At 42.0% G+C, this 5673-nt stretch overlaps 1 non-coding gene across 1 annotated transcript; it reads left to right on the top strand.

Moving 5' to 3' along the window:
* Nucleotides 1–1602: 1602 nt before the first annotated feature.
* On the top strand, nt 1603–1741 carry LOC114811535. The gene has a single exon (XR_003759233.1). It is a non-coding gene; the product is annotated as a small nucleolar RNA SNORA7 (small nucleolar RNA).
* Nucleotides 1742–5673: the final 3932 nt, after the last annotated feature.

The raw sequence follows: 5673 nt of genomic DNA, 5'->3' as shown, positions 1-5673 counted from the left end.
AATTTTAGGTTCCAATTCCCTTTTCCCAACTTTATACCTAGACTAGGCACCCCTTGAGGGCCAGGAACTATTTCCAGACCACATATTATATCCTAACATTTAGTTCAGAATCCCTGTCCTTTATGTGGCTAAATTGAAAGGGGAGGGAGAACAGGTAATTTAATCCCCATGTTACAGATGATGAAACTGAAGCTAGGAGAAGCTGTTATTTGCCCAAGGCTCCCCAGTAGGCAAATGCCCAATCTAAGATTATAACCTGGATTTGAATTTGTTGGTACAGTTAGTGGTGTTGAAAGAGACATGGAGTCACTACCACAAAGTACCCACCATCCCCTGTGGTCAACTCTCAGGAGAATCCTCTGTAGGAGACCTTGCTGGAATTAGCCTTTGGGGTCTCAGGGTATCTGACGCTGCTATAAAGAGCCTGCCTAGGAGCAGAAAAGTCAGAGCAGTCACTGCAAGTAAATAATGAATTGTGGCTCAGTTGGCAGGAAAACTCAATGTCGGGGAAATGATCCATTTTTGTTGACTATTTTTTTTCACTGCTAAATGAATCCTGGACTCGTGTTTTTCTGTTCATTTGCTTATTCATGCACTTTCTATTCTTTTGTCTGCGGGGCATTCTGACTGATCAAGATTACTTACTACCACTGTTGCAATAAAAAAAGAATTTGGAGTATCTGATAACTTGAATGTAGACATATCCTCCCTCTCTTTACCCATGGAAGTTTTCCCTTACTGGATATTGAAGATGATAAAAATAGACTTTCTTGGCTAAAGCAAAGTGAGTTGACAGAGAGGGGAGAATAATCCACCCTTCTGGAATGGTAATTTCAGTTATCATCATTTCTACACATATGAATGTAATGAATCCTGGTGGATCCAGAACTGGTTGCTTAAAGAAAACATGGAGAAATTTTCCCATGGGGAGAAAAACCTGCTTTGAGGTGCTGAAAAATCCAAATTCTTTCTGGATGAAATATTCACACTATGCAACATGGTGCTATATCTTTATGTGGGTAAGATTTCCTGAGTTACTCTATCTCATCATAATATTGTTCTTTAACTGCATCAATCTCACAAGCTGGTCATGTGAACAAGTGAATAAAACTTCAGTATGAAATATTAGGATACAGACATTTGTCAAACAAATTCAAAAGAGCATGAGAGGGTCACAGTACTGCCTTGGTGTTGGTTTTAAAGGAAAAGTAATGCAAACTGGGAAATATAAACAAAAGCAGGAGGGAGGGTAAAATTTGGCAATTTAAGAGATGATCTCAAGAGTCTTACAGAATAAGAACCTGAAAAGACACTGCTTTATTTCATGGCATTGATAATTAAACATGCTTCTACAACCCTGGAAATCACAGAGGAAAGCTTCTGAAAAATGAAGCAGTCTTTTTGTTAACCTGTCTTATTTCCAAGATCATGCTATTCTGTGAGGAAAATTGATTCAATAAAGCTTCCTATTAGCAGAGCTAAAGAGGCTAATTTGGGAGAAATTTGTTCATGGATGTTTTACTGAAGTTGTTTTAAAGTGTGTAAAGGATCATAATGGTTTACAGAGACTAGAGGGAAAGTTCACCAAATGGGGGTTCTTCACCCCTCTCAGGGTCTCACCCGGAGAGTTTCCAGTACTCTACCAGTCTCGACTTTGGGAGGGAGAGTCAAGCAGAGGCCATACCCATTCCATTCCTAGCTTGGGCAGTGGCTAGAGAGTGGAAGGCAATCTGCTACAAGTCAAAACTCACCCATGCTGGGCAACAGCAGTATGGGAGAGAGTCGAGGGCAGAGACTCATTTACTGCGTGGAGGAGGCAATGCTAAACCACTTCCATATTTTTACCAAGAAAACTCTATGGATGTGCTACCAGAATGATTGCAGATGGAGAGCGGGGCGTTTTGGGAAAGATGTGTCTCTGGCGTCGCTATGGGTCGGACACGACTCGACAGCATAAGACTACAACCCATCCTAGTCTCCTTCCCTTCCCTTGCTTTGGATACAAGCAAACTGGATTGAATAGGGTGCCTGTCCCACTTGGGGCTCACAGTCTTAAAAATCTAAAATGAGGGAGCTGAGACACAGAGAGCTGAAGTGACTTGCCCAAGGTCGTATAGCGCCCAACTGGAGAAGCTGGACTTAGAATCCAGTCCTTCTGACTCCCAGGCCTGTGATCTATCCACTAGATCATGCTGCTTCTCATGTTTGTAACATATACATACATATACGAGAAGCAGCGTAGCTCTGTGGAAAGAGCCCGGGCTTGGGAGTCAGAGGTCATGGGTTCGAATCCCGCCTCTGCCGTTTGGCAGCAGTGTGACTGTAAGCAAGTCACTTAACTTCTCTGTGCCTCAGTTCCCTCATCTGTAAAATGGGGATGAAGACTGTGAGCCCCACGTGGGACAACCTGATTACCCTGTGTCTACCCCAGTGCTTAGAACAGTGCTCTGCACGTAGTAAGCGCTTAACAAATACCAACATCATATATGTAAAACATTATCCCTGGACTAGAAAGAGGAAATGAATACCCTGAGATTGAATAGGTTAGAGAGGAAAGGGGATTCTATTGATGTTGGCTGAGATCCTCATTACCTTGGGTTAGTCAGATGCACATGAAAGAATGTTTTTGGATAGAAAGAGGAAGAACGTGTGTCCTCCTTAGGCCCCGTGTGACACTGGGGTTCGGGGGGTGGGAGGGACTCCAATGCTTGGGATTATGCTCTGCTATGTTTAGCAAACTTCAACTTCCCAACTGTTTTCTCATCTGCCCATTCCCTTTCCACCCACTTTGAGATAGTCAGAGTCCCCAGAATATCTGAAACCAAATTGCTGTGACTCTGTACATCCAGAACGGGGTGCACTGTTACTCTAAGAATCTTAATAGCTCTGTCAACACTAAGAAGCAAGGAATGATAATCTGAATTCTACCCTCCTCTTCTATCATTTGTGAGGCTAGGTTCCTCTAGGCGGAAACTCAATTGTAGAGAACACTGAAAGAAATGTCCCAATTTCTGAGGAATGTGTCACACTCAGCTGTCTTAGGGATTTGAAATTCCCTCCTCTATAAAACTTCTTACAATCATCCTTCCCCGAGCCTAGCCAAAAGCTGCCACTATAAATGGTTCATACATGGTCTTGCAAAAAAACAAAACAACAACCTATTTCAAGATTCAAACTTTTTTCAAGATAAAATGTCTTGACCATAGGTGCTATTAAATGCTGAGCTCTTTCTAATAAAGAACAAGTTCCTGAAGAGGAATTCTCTTTAGATAAGCATTAAAAACACTGATCTAGCAATAGAAGAAAACCCCAGAAAATACAGTTTCTCTCTGCGCTGTTGCTTACAAATGGAAGCAGAATTTGAGGCACTTACCTGGCTCTTTATAAGAACTTTCTCATTGGCTTTGAAAATCCTTGCTTCAACTTGTAGGCTTCTAAAGCCCAGTGGCATTTTTAAACTAATTAGGACTTAAATTGAGGCAAGATCCCCCAAATAGGCACAACTCAAGATCTATTTCCAATTCATCTCTGTACCCAATAGAAAAAGTGGAGAGTTAAGGGACTTTGGTAGGCTGTATAAGCTTTAGAGGATGTCAAAGGCTCTCCTGGGTTTAAGCTCTCAGAACATAAAGTGTTCTGGAATAGTGGGAGACTAATATAAACAGAACAGACTGTCATGGGAATGAAAGTGTATCCTTAGTCAGGCTTGTTTATCTTCAGGTTCAAATTTTGGAGGTGGATTCTGAAAAATTGCTTCTATTTATATAAGTAGGTTCAATTTATAGGAGTAGAAGTTTCTTGAAAGATTACCAAATAGCATCTCAAAGACTTAAGGGAATTCCCCACCAATTGCACAAAATGACCCTCTTGACTCAGGTTCTATCAAGAGGCCCCTGCTGTGTTCCAAGCTAAGCTAAGAATCCCCATTCAGTGTAGTTCATGGTGAGGTAGATCTGTAAGGACAAACATGGCTTTTAAAAATTATCAGCTGGAAAAAATTTTTCCCAAATCTGCATGAGGTAAAGTGAAATGCTAAATGCCTATCTAACATTAGCAGGGTTTAAAAGAGCGGAAGAGCATTGTTTCTGGTGATCGAGCCCCTAGTTATCCTTGGATTTATCAGTGGAGATCTCTAGACCCTTCAACCTACAGCCTCCAAATTCTTAGGGTAAAACAGGACAAAGCATCTCTTTGTTGATGACACAAGAGGAAAGACTCACCAAATTATTGCCCCATGGAATACGTGGGTGTATAACAGCCAAGAATTGGGTGAGATTGCTCCTCATGCAGCCAGCCCTATGACTGCGGAACACCCACTGGGATGTGAGCAGGGAATGTGTCTGTTAATTCTGCTTGGTTGGAAGATCTGTCAGTCTTTGGGCACAGTAAAGTACTGGGACACAAAGATGAAAAGATAGAGGCAATGTCTGTGGGAAATCAAAATCAATATCCTTTCTCGAACATTACAAACTTCCAGAAGCACAGTGAAGCAGTTCCTAAACAGCTTCAAATGTTTGTGTGTGTGTTCGTCTGCTTGTGAGCGTACGCCTCGGGGGTCAGTAGCTCTGTGAAGGCCCTGGTCAGCTAGTCCATAAGCTGGACCCATGGAAAGAAGCTCAAAAGCTTGTCCTAAGCATTGCTCACTCCTGGATCCATCCCTCTGTGTGAAGGTGGCTTGTTTTGTGTGGCAGTCATTTGCCTAGTGGCACCAGCTGATGCAGAGCCAAATGACAAGGAGGAATAGGAAAAGGAGTGGGCTAGCCCAGTGGGGACTAGGAAGAAGCCCCGGAGCCATTGTGTGTGTTTGTATATATTATTTATTACTCTATTTTATTCATGATGTGCATATATCTATGATTCTATTTATTTTGATGGTATTGATGCCTATATGTTTTGCTGTCATTCTCCCCCTTTTAGGCTGTGAGCCCGTTGTTGGGCAGCGATTGTCTCTATCTGTTGCCGATTTGTACAATCCAAGTGCTTAGTACAGTGCTCTGCACACAATCAGCACTCAATAAATACAATTGAAAACTAATTAAATTAGTTTAATTAGTTTAAACATGCCACTGGGCTTTTACAAATAAAGAAGCTTGCTTATTCTTCTTGATCATAACGGCTGTATAATCAAGAAGAATAAGCAAGCTTCTTTATTTATTAGAAATATCATTTGCTGGACTCAGAAGTCCCATGATGAGGGAAAGTAGGTTACTACAGTGTACCATAGAGGCAGAATACTTTCTCTGAGCTCCAGCAACTAACCCTTGAAAACCAGATGATTCCTTTGCTGCTGTGGTGTACCCAGCTGTAAAACGGAGGGATGGTGTTCGTGGTTTATAGGGTTCATTTTGGGCTCATGGTGAGCCTTTTTTATGCTATTTGTTAAGTGCTTGCTATGTGCCAGGCACTGTAGATAGAGTTAATCAGGTTGGACAACGTCTGTCCCACATGGGGCTCACAGTCTAAATCCCCATTTTGCAGATGAGTCAATTGAGAAACAGTGATGCTAAGTGATTTACTCTAAGTCACACAGCAGACATGGTGAAACCGGGATTAGAACCCAGCTCCTTCTGACTCCCATTCCTGTTCTCTTTCTACTAGGCCACTTTGCTTCTCAAGCCCTCCATAGAAACCTCTTATTTGAACAAGAATAATATACCTGAGTGGTTGAGGACC

The sequence above is a fragment of the Ornithorhynchus anatinus genome, chromosome 4 (assembly GCF_004115215.2).
Source record: "Ornithorhynchus anatinus isolate Pmale09 chromosome 4, mOrnAna1.pri.v4, whole genome shotgun sequence".
NCBI classification, from domain to species: Eukaryota; Metazoa; Chordata; class Mammalia; order Monotremata; family Ornithorhynchidae; genus Ornithorhynchus; species Ornithorhynchus anatinus.
Note: the sequence above shows the minus strand (reverse complement) of the source record. Positions and strands in the feature narration are given on the sequence as shown.